The sequence below is a fragment of the Tupaia chinensis genome, unplaced genomic scaffold, assembly GCF_000334495.1.
Source record: "Tupaia chinensis unplaced genomic scaffold, TupChi_1.0 Scaffold143796_1, whole genome shotgun sequence".
Lineage (NCBI taxonomy): Eukaryota > Metazoa > Chordata > Mammalia > Scandentia > Tupaiidae > Tupaia > Tupaia belangeri.
Genome location: NW_006203646.1, coordinates 895,429 through 908,916, shown reverse-complemented (window position 1 = coordinate 908,916; position 13,488 = coordinate 895,429).

Below are 13,488 nucleotides of genomic sequence, written 5' to 3'. Positions count from 1 at the left end.
GGAAAGAGCATAATTTCCACAGAGTGTGGTGCAGACTGAACAAACATCCTTTACGATAGCTACAAACCTGTTCTCCATTTTGGAGAGATCATTTCTCATCCACGTCTCCCCTGAAAAAGTTTTCACTTTCATTACCTCAGGGAGAATATGAAGATGATAACTCCTGCCAAGCAATGCCCAAACTATGCACATTTTGCAAAGCAAATGAAAACACCAATAGTTAATCTCTGGGATGCCTCTTGCACAGCTAGGTGATGCCCAGTGAGGGAATCAATTTAATTCAAACAAAACCATCTGAATTATCATGTTATAGACATGCCGAGCAGTCTTTTCACTGCCTGTGCTATTTAGATAGTTGCCCTAATGCCTTGAAAAATGTCAAGGACACATTACGGTCAATACTAGTTTCGGTCAATACACACATACACAAATACATTGCATAGCTACATGCACAGATGCATGTTTTAAGATATAAAACATAGACGATTTTTTAAAACTGGCTGGCATGATGGTTTATAAGAACTGGACAGAACCATATTCTATAGTCCAATCATCTGAAAATAATTTTCTACTAGTGCCAGATAGTCTGCGCAGCTGATGACGTGGGAGTGCACAAGTAATGGCTCATACCATTAAAGAGATCATGATTTAGTGCATGGGAGGGATAAGGAAACAGGTGATTAAGATATAGGAAATAGGGCCAGCAGGTGGTGTGGTGGTTAAGGGCACTAGATTCCTACACAACCGACTGCGGTTCAAGTCCTGGACATGGTGCCTTGTTTTCTCACTTTCCCTCTCTCTCCCTCTCTTTCTGTCCTTCTCTGGTCACACTAAAATCAGTCAATCAATCAATAAATAAATAAATTCAAACAAAATAATTTTTTAAAAACAGATATGGTAAATAAGTTTTAGGATGGGTGAAGGACAAGTTACTTTAAAAGTACTTTCTGTGATAAAACTGAAGGATGCTTGAAAGATTGAGGTAGATATGAAAGAGTAATGTAGGTAAAACGGTGTATTGAGGGAATAAATTCATTAAACAAAATGCTTTGTGCTCTTCACTGAGGAAACAATAGTGAACAACTCACACAGTTTCTATATTTTCAACTGAGTGAGGAAGCCCAGGAGTAATCTAAATATCAGATATTATTATTATGGTGATGAATTACAGGAAGGAAAAACATAAGGGGAAATGATTTTCTCATAAAATGTAGATGGCTTGGCTTGTCCTCACTCTGCTTAACAAAAGGAGGACTACAGCTAGAAAGACAAGGAAGAAGAGATACTCAGGAAGTTAGTGTGAATGGAGGAAGGAGCTATGGGGTACATGCAGAAGACAAAGTGCGAATGAAGGTAAAACTCTATTATGTCTAGCCCTATGAGTCAAAGGTCAATGACTTTGGCTCAAACCTAAGTGCAATAAGGTTCCACTGAAGGGTAGACAAAGAAGTGATATAATTACACTGGATTCTTAAAGGTGACACTGACTAAGGTGGACAAAGATTGTGGTTGGGGAGTTGGGAAAGCAAGAGTATGGAATTTGAGAACTAAAAATAATTCCGTCTGAGCAGAAGTCAAGAACAATGTGGATGGAGGATGGTAAGATGTGGGCTAGAGAGGTAAACGGGGTGGGGGAGCTCATAAAATATAATGATATGTGGTACCAGCAGTTAGTGTAATGGCTATGTCGCTGGACTCCCATGTAGTTGACCACAGTTCGTAGTCCCAGACCCAGTGGCTGAAAACTCATGCTGGGCGCATGTGCATGTGTGCCCAGAATCCCCAGAGGAGAATGGAGGAGAAGGGATTGTGTCGCGGCCATCCCCCCGATGGGTGATTTCTCGCTTTCTGTCTCTCTGTCTCTCTTTGTCTTTCTGGCGAGTGCACGCGCCCTATAGCAAAAACCTCTCCAAATATATATATATAATGATATGAAAATATGTGTAACCTATCATCAGCAATAATATATGACACATTCACTCCTTCTACATTCCCCAAGTACTTTTTGTGTTTAAAACCAGCCATTTGACTATATTTAATGCCCTCTTTCCACTAAACAAATGCATCTAAGCAAATGTGACCTTATAAAAAAGTGAGAGTGCCAAAAAAAATCTTTGATGATAAATATCATGAAATAACTAACGCCAAATCATTTGGCTAGATCCTACTGGAAAAAAGGAAGAAATTGTAAAAAGACATTTTATTCCTTTCTTTCCATTCTAAATCTTACCATTGTAATTATGATTCATTTCATAAGATAAACGTTTCCAGAAACTAATATCACATTTGCACTTGCATTAATTATTCTGATTACATGTTATCTCGAAAATACTCCACCAGAATACTTGAGCCTCTTCTTCTCTTTATTTCAGTTTGCCTGTCAGGAGTCCAGAGACAGTGCCAAATAAACAGCATTTCTCGACTACAATGAATTATTTAGTCATTTTATTCTCTATGATTTACTATGGCAGAGAGTTGAGCTCAATACAAGAATTTTCCAAAACTGGTGAACTCCATTCTTCTGATTATGTTTTAAGCAGAGTCCAGAAGATTACTTGAGGGCAGGAAGGTGAAGTAGATGCATGAAAAAAAAAAAAAATGACCTTAGAAAATCTCTCCCAACCATTCCTCTCCATGATTTATTGTCTGGGCATCACATTAAAAGATCTATCTCTATTTTAGTTCTTAGGCATCATAAATCTCAAGAAACCAAAAATTACTTTTTAATACTTACAGATATATATGTCTACTTACAGACTCTTACGGGTGGCTATTGTGCTTATCATATCCTGTTTATCCAAAGTAGATTTTATTTTCTGAGAATTAGGTGAGGTTACTTTTGATTTATTGTAATGAATGCTTTGCCAAGGCAGATGTCAGAGGGTGTTAAGCTTCTGGATTGTGCAAAATCATGCTTCCAGAAAGAACCTCAGTCTCGTTGCCTTTCAGAAGAGCAAACTGAGTAAGTTTTGAATATACGCAGTAGCTCATGGATAGTCTCAGTTTTCTCTATGCTTCCATAGCCAGGTCCCAGGAAAGCATGTAGAAAGTGAATAGATTTTAGTGGTAAGACATAAAATGAGTTAATGCTCAGCTCTGGATAGCCTTGGGGAAGTTATTTAACCTTTCTGAGTCTCTACCTTCTTACCTCTGAAATGCAGATGTAGTACTTGTTATAAGTATTAGAAACAACTTGTGAATAATGCTTAGCCCATGGAAGACACTCAAGATGGGAGTCACTGTTATCATCATTAATTATCCCTGACCCCCCAAGATACTAATCTCTGTCCCCGCTCCATTTCTTCTTTTCTTCATGTTCTGTAGGTCATCTCTTTCTACTTAGTCTTTGTTTGTTACCTAGTAGCAGCTCTGGGAAAGACCGTATCTGCAGGACCAGAACCAGAAGTGGTACCAGGAGGGCAAAAGACAAAAGACTCTTTTTGATTGATTCACCCCATTTATGCTCAGGAAGCCTGAGAACCATTACCTTCCAATGGATGTAGAGAAATTCCCTTCCATTCTTCATATATAAGACCCTCTATTAATAGTAATAACAGTGGTGATTAATAGTCAAATAAAATGAATATAAAACAGTACCAGCAAGAAAGGTAACATGTAAGCCTGGCCCCTTCCCACCGCCCCTTGACCAACCCAACTCCTCCCATGTGCACATATACCTACTTTTTAAGAGAAATGGAACTTTCTTTATTCAGCATAAAAAGCAGCATATGAGCAGGCAGGACCAGAACCAAGTTTTCTAAACTCAGTCTATGATTCTTTTTTACCAAGGCTTCACTCCCTAAAGGACATTCTCATGAAAAATTCTAATCAATTTTTTTTTTCTAACTTAAACACAGTCAACACCCAATTTCCTGCACTGATGGAGAGAATAATTTCTAGCTGATGTTGGAATACATTGTGTAATGGGTGCTAGTTTTTGAAAGATATACTTTTCTAATTACGTTCAGCTGAAGGCAGTATAGTGGAATGGATTGGCAGCTTACGTGTCAGAGTGTCTGAATTATTATTTTGTATGCCCTGTCTGCAACATCTATCATTTGACCTTGAAATGACCATCTCTTCAGGATCCTTAGTATTTTTCTCTTTGGGAGTATTCATGAATCGTTATATACCATATTGGAAGCAGAACATTCAATAGAACATTCGTATTAATCTGAGGATCTCCAGTTTATACCAGAGTCAGGCATATAGTAGATGTTCAGTTAATGCTTGTTAAAAAAACATCTTTTGCCTCTGCCACTGAGTCGTTGCACACTCTGATGCAAGAAGCTTTCACTTCTGGATTTCAGTTTCTTCTGTTAAATGGGAATTAAAAACCTTCTTCCTAATTAATAATGATAACAGTTAAAAGTGATAGAGCATACTTTATATCAGGCATACGTTTATGTACTTTTCTTGCTTTGTCTCATTTGTTCCCTACCATAGCCTTATGCTCTGGTCATTGCATTGATTCCATTCTGCAGATGAAAAACCTGGAGGTGAAAAGATTTGAATAATGCTCAACTGCAGTGGCCCAGGGTAGCAGACTGATCTGCAGTGCTGGGATCCACACAGTCGAAAACAGGTTTGGGGCTCGAGTCAACCTGAAACATGCTAGGGTGTGTGCCCAAGGTCCTGATGAGCCAGAGGGCTGGGAAATGGAGACCGAGATGTAATAAGACCCTGTTGAGGTTTCTTCTCTCTCTCTCCCTCTCTTCTTATCTCTTAAAAAGTAACAATAAACTTATAGGAATTTACTTATAAGTTGGTTCATCTGGAGAAAAATTGTGTGAGCCAAACTTCTGAAAGTGACCCTAGCTTTTTAAGTTTGAGATCAATGAACATGGCTTTTCGGGCTCTGAACACATCATAGCTGATGAGAGATGGAAGGTGGTCAGAAGCCACTGAGTGTCACCTAGGATCTCTTCAGAAGGGAAGTATCAGCAGGATAAAGTACTAAGTTCAGATGTGGATAGAGAGGAGTGCTGTCCTTGCTCGGCCACTTGGGATAGCCAGGGGTTTTAGAGTCACCTGAGATAAGGAGGGGTCATACAAGGCAAGAGGGCAGGGAGGTAAGAGAAGAGAGCAGCGAGGGGAAGGTACGAGACGGGAGAAGGCAATGGGTCATCGCAGCTAGAAGTGCGGGCTGTGTGCAAACCTCCATTCTTCACTGCGTTGTCTGTGACCTTGAGCGAGTTTCTGAATCTCTCCGAATGTCAGTTTTCTCTTTTAAAATGTGAACAATAATAGCACTGCCCTGCTTCCATGGTTGTAGATGGAGAATGAGAGGCTGTAAGTGACGCATTTAGCACAAGTCTGGCACAGAGTAAGTGCTCACTGAATAGTAGCTATGAGATGGTGCGTGATCAAAACCCAAGTGCCGAGCACTAATTGGAGCTTGTGCTTAGACACGTAAAGCAAAGTCGCACTTACTTCCCTGTGGTTACCCTTGCCCGCCCTACTTTACCTGACAGTGACTTTCTCCAGAGTAATTTATTAGGTTGGTCCTCACCGGGTTGTGGATAATGATGTGGTCTCATACAAAAGTCATCCCTCAGGGGCACATCACTGTCATGTGGCAGTGGGTAACAGTAGATTACATGAAATGATAGTAATGTCTTGTCTGAACTCCAGGAGATACTGAGAAAATCTGGGCTGTGGAGTCTGCCTAAGCAGTCGTTCAGCTATGAAAGTTTCCTCCCACTTCTTCACACTCCTTCCTTTCTCCAATTATACCCTTATTTTCCCTCCTCTCTTCCTTGTTTTTTTTTTCTTTGAATTCTTTCCTGAGGGATTTGACCGATTGGATTTTGAATCCAAGTATGTATTACAGAAACAGACTGAAATAAATAAAACTACTGCTAGGGCCAGCAGGTGGCATGGTGATTAAGGCGCCAGACTTCCACAGGGCTGATGGTAGTTCAAGTCCCAGACCTGCATTTTCTCACTTTCCCTCCTTCTTTCTCTCTGTCTCTCTCTGTCTCCCTCTGATGACCACATGTGCCCTTTATCAAATTTAAAAATAATGATAATTAAAATTAAATAATTCTTAAAAAGTACTTCCTAAAGGCAAGACTCTGAAACTGTAAAGCAGATGTGCAGGATTATCATGAGAGCAAAGAAAGAAGAGTAATGTACTCCCAGATAATTAATCTCTCAGAGTAAAGATCAGTTAAAAAGAGCCAGTCCTGTAGCATAGTGGTTAAGCATTACACTGAGAAAACTGAATCCTATGTGTCCAACCAGGGTTCTAGTACCATCGTTGATGACTTGAAAACCGTGCCTGGTGCACACACCCATGCCCAGGATCCTGCAGGATAAGGAAGTGGAGGACAAAGGATTGCAGTTTGAGTAAGCCATTGGGAAGTGTTACTCTCTCTCTCTTTCTCCCTTGCACATGTATGTGCTCTCTGGCATTAAGGAAAAGGGAAAGGGAGATCAGCTAAAGAAATCACTGCCCTACAAACAAAGGACTTTGTGCAATCAGATGTCCTCACTTCTGCAGTTTCGTCGTTTCTCCAGTGTTCTGATACATTCTGAGGCCTCCTCTTTTTTACTTTTTAAGAGATTTTTGTTATAAGGCAGATGCACTTGCCAGAGAGACAGAAAGTGAGAAATCACCCACCAGGGGGATGACCATGCTGCAATCCCTGCTCCTCCATTCTCCTCTTGGGATTTTGGGCAAGCATGTACACACTCCCAGCATGAGTTTTAAGCCAGGACTCAAACCATTGTCAACTACGTGAGAGTCTGGCAGCGTAACCATTATGTCATCTACTGGTCCCTTGAGGCCTCATCTTACACAGTGGCAGGAAATCCATGAGGCCCTCTCCTTTACTGTTTCGAGTTCTGTGCCAATTCTCTGGGAATGACAGTAGATCGTGAACATCCACCATGGTGGTCTTGTTTCCTCTCTGTAAGCTGTTCCTCTGATGGCCACCTCTTCCTGTGGACCCCCTTTCAGCCTGCTTCATCCACACAGGAATCAAATATGCATCACTCCTACCCCCACCCATGTCCATTATGCATGGCTGACACCAGATTAGGATATTTAACCAAACTTTGCTCATGATTTATGTAGAACATATAGAAATTTAAATGCAGGAATTGAAATGTCAGCCTTTCCAGCTGGCATCAAATATCACTGTTCCTGGGATCCATTGATGTCAGCTACTCTTAGGGGATCCCTGAGACTAGCGGCCTTAAGTTCTCCCCTACCTTATTCTGCCACACTTCTGCACATGTGCATCCACTGTCCCCTTTTGCCCTTGCTTCTTCCCGTGCTTACCTGTGGACATAAGAAACAAACCTGAACATCAAAATAATTATCGTAGAGGCCCAGCTGTGGTGGCACAAGTGGTAGGACACCACCGTGTCAGGCTGGGGGCTGAAGTTTAGATCCCAGACCAATATGAGCAAGTACTACAGATGAAGTGTGTATCTGTAACCTTGGCTCCCTGGGAGGCTCGGGCAGAGGATTTCAAAGGCAAAATCTTGTCAAAAATATCTCGCCTTTTTTGTTTATGTCTTGCCAGCCTTCTCTCTTTTGAGTTATACTTTGCCATTGGTGAAGATAAGACTTTCGACTTTATATATATATTACTGATTTTAGCAGAGACACTCAGCTTAATTTTACCAAACTGAGATGTTTGCAATGACATACTTTTTCTTAAAACAAGAGAAATACAACTCTTAACACAATGTTTAAGATCCAGGGAGTCACAGGGAGACTTAATAAAGTGTGATATTTAATTTCTTCTTCTTAAGATTTCAGGCTGAGATCCATTTCTCATGCTGGACTCAAGGTCAATGTTACCAGCATGTCTTCCCAGTGCATTCCCAGCCATCAGGAAGTTTTGTCTGAGTCTATGTGGCCTTGGTGATGGTGGCATTCATACCAGAACTAAAGATATCTTTCTGTATTTTCAGAACAAACCCCGGGGGCTTCAGATTTATTTTCCTTAAAACCACTGTAACACCACAGCACACTGTCTTTTTCTTCTTAAGAGAGAATAATGCATCTCTAATAAGGTATTATGAGAACATATTAAATAAGAACCTTGATTACCCTTTCCTAATGTTCATTAATTTCTTCATAAGAATTTGAGGAGGAAACAGAGAGCTCTGAGGAGGCTGGCACTTCAACTTTCCGACATACACACCCATGAGCTAAATGTCACTGTGCCATTCATGTAGATGCCATTCAACTTATTTTTATCTGGCGTCTCATACACCAAGTGTTTCAAATGTTTTACAATGAGAAAGATCAGAAAAAAAGATGAAGATGTCTGACAAATTGGGAGCAGTTTCTTCTGGAGAAACAGAATAAAAATGTCAAAGTGATTCAAATTCATTTTTAAGGGAGATAAAGAGAACAATGGCCAAAAAGATAAGAGAAAATACCTACAAGAGCCAAGTGTTTAGATGGGCTTGAAGATCATCATTCAAAAATCACAAAATAAAGAGTAGAAGGTGATATGAGAAAGGTAACAGGCTAGTAGAGTCAAAATACGTTTCTGTAAGTGACACCTTTGAAGTGTGAAGTTACTGGAAAGGTCCAGTGAAGACCAAGCAGGTGAAGTCGCTGCTTGGTCCTTCTGGAGGGAAATCCATCCAAGTCAGCCAACATGCAACAAACAGGTCCACAACTATGGCTTTCTGTCTTCTTCAAGCCAAGACTCAAAAGAGGAAATGTGAGGCAAAACATAGAAGATAAAGTCCTAAATAAAATCCAGAGATTGAGAAACTATAACACCCACAAAGCCCATTCATCAGGCAGAGAGGCACCCTTTCTATAGGCCTTAAACACATTTGCGTTGTACTGATCAGTCTTTTACTTGCTAGGCCGTTAAGGGGAACAGAGTAGGAGGAAGGTGCTACTCCTTATTGCAATGGGAGTATATTAAGTACAACTCTGCTGGATGCCAGGCACAGTGCTGGGTTTCTTTCATTTACTATCTCTTATGTCTACCTCCATCCTGCATGCATTTTACGAATGAGAACTGAGACTCAGATATATTTATCCTAGTGATTGGTGGAGCTGAGAACAATTAGGACATTTTTGAAGGACTTGGTTAACAGTTCTACCTAGTGGGACCAACAGGTGGCATGGTGATTAAGGTGCTGGACACTCCCACATGGCTGACCACGGTTCGAGTCCTGGACCTGGTAGCTTGCTTTCTCACTTTCCTTCTCTCTGTGTCTCTCTCTGGTCAAATCAAAATAAAATGAATGAATGAATAAAAGTAAATAAATAATTTTAAAAATTCTACCTAGTAATATACCAGGAATTCCATTTATACATCTGGGTTGGTCAGAGAGCTTATCTTCCCTTTGCAGGTTATGCTGTAGAAAGCACAGGAGTGTGGAAATCAGAAGACTTCAGTCTAGTTCTGTTTCTGTCTCCTATGATTTATGCGGTTTCAGAAAGTTATTTAACCTTTCCATACCTCCTTCCTCTTATCTGTAAAATGAGTTTTGCTTATATGAAATGGTATGGGTGTAAATTGTGTAGTGTCTGTGCATGCCCCGTGGCTGTGATGAACAGTGCTGTGTGGAGTTATTTTTAATGAGGGTGCCTGGTTTGGCCACAAGTACATTTTTGTTCCTCTTCAGTTACTATTATGCATTTTAATCAAGGTATAGACATAGGGACTTTTTAATATAATAATAATAAAAAATAGAAATAGACTCAAGCTAACTTATTAAAGACAGAAGTATTTAAGCATTCTTAGTATCCTGTTAAACCTTAGAAGTATAGCCCCATACTTCAAGAAGACAATGGCCAAGAATGCAGGCATTTTTTTATTCCCTTTTCCCTTCACCTTATATCTCTTAGACATTGACTTAATTCTTCTCTTTTTTTTGAGAGGTTTTTCACTATAGGGCGCGTGCACTCGCCAGACAGACAGAGAGAGACATAGAGACAGAAAGTGAGAAATCACCGCCCAGGGTGGATGGTCACACCACAATCCCTTCTCCTCCATTTTCCTCTCGGGATCTTGGGTACGCACACACACACGCCCGGCGTGAGTTTAAGCCACCAGGTCCGGGACGCGAACCACGGTTGACAACGTGGGAGTCCAGCGAAATAGCCATTACACTAACTGCTGGTTCCCTTCATTCTTCTCTTTTAAGAAGACCAAACTCTCTGTCTATTTATTTACACTCACGTGCTTTCCCTTGTGACAACTGAAACCCCTGAAGTCTGTGAGATCTCACATGTTGCCCTGTATCAGTTTCTGTGTTTCAATTCCAAATTCCCAAGCTCACTGTGTAAAGGGCTCAGATTCGTTCCTATGTATGCCTCTGTGTTCAACATGCCATAGATGAAGTTTTGGGGTCAGAAATGTGTAAGTTCATTTTTTCTAGACTTTGATGGGACCTTTTTTCACAGGTGAGATGTATAAGAGCAGACAACAGAGTTGTCATCTCTACCCTAGGTGGGCATAGAACATTTATTAGGAGCTCAAAATATTTTTCATCTAGTATCTTTCTACATTCAAACATTCCTTTGAGATTCAAGAAATAAAGAGTAAAGAAGGGTTAAGTGACTTTTCTATTATTACTCAGGTGAAACTGGATCTAATTATGCCACTGACAAGAGATTAAATATCAGTAGAGGCCATGATAAGACATTCAAGATAACAGATATTATCATTTTGTTGTACTGCACATGCTTTCTGTATAGCCTAAAACTGTATTTCTCCAAGTTAACTCTGTAGCTACAACCTTTTCTAATGCCAAAAGTATTCCTTTTGGATTATTAGAATACCATAGAAACAAAGCAGAAATGTGGTTTTACTGTTATTTTCTTTCTTCTGATGCTTGTAGAGAAATCCGTGCCCTGGCTTTGATTTAATCAGCCAAGATCATTAAACTCCTAACATTTAAAAAAGATAAGTGAATGATTTTTTAAGGATCATAAAGTTGCTTTGTCTTCATTGGAAAATACATTATTAAAAATAGGACAATCACTACAGTGTTTAAAAGTTGAGTTCTGCTCCAGGACATGGGCTTCTGGCCAAAATTGAGCAAAGTGCAATAACGTAGAGAAGGCTAATAACTGTGAAATGTTATTACATTATTTGGACACTGCTCTGAGAGAGTCTAATAGTAGTGACTATAATGTGTGAATTGCTAGAGTACAGAAGCGAATAGAACTGGATTCTGTCCTTCAGTAACTTAATGAGGTAGCAAACCTGGCTCAGCTGCCCCATGTGTGAGCCTCATCCAAGCTGTAAGCTCTTGGATTGCTCCAGAGCACTGCTACACCCTCTTATCAATTTCACTATTTCCTTGACAGAGACACTAGTTCTTTTTGTCTTGAAAGGGCTGAGACTTGGGATTAGCAGATGGTGTAGTGGTTACATCGCTGGACTCCCACATGATCAACCACAGTTCAAGTCCCAGACCTGGCAGCTTGAAACTCACGCTAGGCACATGTACGAGTGTGTGCAAAATGTTGAGAGGAGAAGGGAGGACAAAGGATTGTGGTGTGGCCATCTCTCCTTTCTGTCTCTGTCTCTCTGGCATGTATACATGCCCTATAGCAAAAAAATCTTTCTCTCAAAAAAAGAAAGGGTTGAGACTGATAAAACTGACTCTTTGAAATGCTTTGAGATGAAAAGTGTAGGTCACTATTTAAGAAAAGAAAGAGACAGGTGGAGAACAATCATGGTGTTTCGTAAGAAACACATTTTGGGCAAAACTCAACCCCATTCTCACTGTCAGTTGCTTGAAGTGGCTCCCTGATCACACATGTCTCTATCAGAAGACCTGAGCTATCTAGGCTGATTATATTATCTCTTCAGAGAGTTTGGAATAAATTTTCAAAGATATTGCTTAAGTATTTGAACTCAGAGCTCATTTAAACTTGGGAGCTATGGGCATGGTTGTTTTTCATTATGTCCACAGAGCAGCAGAAAATGTGAGCTAGCAAGAGAGAAAAATGAGATAAAGGAGGCAGTAGTACAGAATGAGAAATAAAGAGTGAATTTATACTTTTTTTTTTTTTTTTTAAAGAGAGTGCTTATAGACCTTCCCTATCCTAATCTTTTGTAAAGCATTTCATGCCTTTGGGTTCTGGGAGATAATTCTTAAAATTTCAACAACAACAACAAATCCTATGTGAGTTTTTATGAATGAGTTCCTATTATTTACTTGCTACCAAAGAAGCTTTGAGACCATTGAGAGCAAGTTGATAAAGCAATGAGAAGAGTAAAGAATGGGAAAATCAGAGGCTTGGTAGAAAAGAGCTTTTACAAAGTTTTTGGATTTTAGTACTTACATTTATTTCATATATTTGTGGTTTGATTTTTCTAAAGGAAAAGTCTTCAGATTCCTCTTTGAGAAGACAGAAAGTTGAATGAAATAATTCTTTGAAGTTATATTTACCAATGTGATGGGATATTAATTTGGAGGAACAAAATTTGGGGACAGAATTGAGAATCTTTTTTTCCAAAAATAATTGACTAAAGCACACTACTTCTTTGGTAACCATTGAAAGAATGTGAGAAACTATCTCAAAACAGAGCCCAATCTCTTAACCAAAGCAGCCATGGCCTAGGAAGGTATTAATTTCACATAGTGGGGCTACTTTTGCTACAATATGGATCTAATTGGTCATGTTATTTAATAAGTATGAAGAGACCAACTAGCACATTTACTACATACTGAGACGATACAGACTCGAGAGTATACTTTGGAAAGTGTACCTTATTTTATTTTATTATTTTAGAGGGAGATTTTTGTTATAAGGCATGCACACCACTGGAGAGACAGAGTGAGACAGAGACAGAAAGTGAGAAAACACCACCCGAGGCGAGACTATGCCACAATCCCTTCTCCTTCATTCTCTAGGGATTGTGGGCATACATGCACTCATGCCCAGTGTGAGTTTCAGTACTTCGGGTCTGGACTCAAACCATGGTCGGCCATGTGAGAGTCCAATATGTAACCATTACACCATCTGCTGGTCCACTGGAGAGTATATTTTTTATCTTAAGATATAAAACAAGCGAGGAATAATTGACACAAAAATGAAAAGTTATTTGCTAATGATATGTATATGGTAATGCCTTTGTCTTGACTGATATGCATTGTGTTCATGCTGGGAAAAAACATGCTGTGCACTGTAAAGATGTACAGTGATTAGATGTAAACAATAAATAAATAAATTTTTATATATAAATTTTTAAAAGTTATAAATAGAAGGAATATTGGCTAATTTGGTTTCTTGTGAAAAATCAGAAAATTTTCAGGTGGGGTGAGCCAACAACTTCTTTGCACCAGAGTGGAAGAGAGAAGAGATGTGATTGGGGCATTTTTATTTTTTTTGTAGGAGAATTGGCTGAAAATAATTAAAAAGATGGACAAAAAATTTTTTTCAATATAGGATTAGACTGTGTTACCCCTGAGCAAATGTGATATTTGTCTTCATGAAAGGTGACTAATGAAAGAACCAGTATGGCTGAGGCTGTGGGGAAG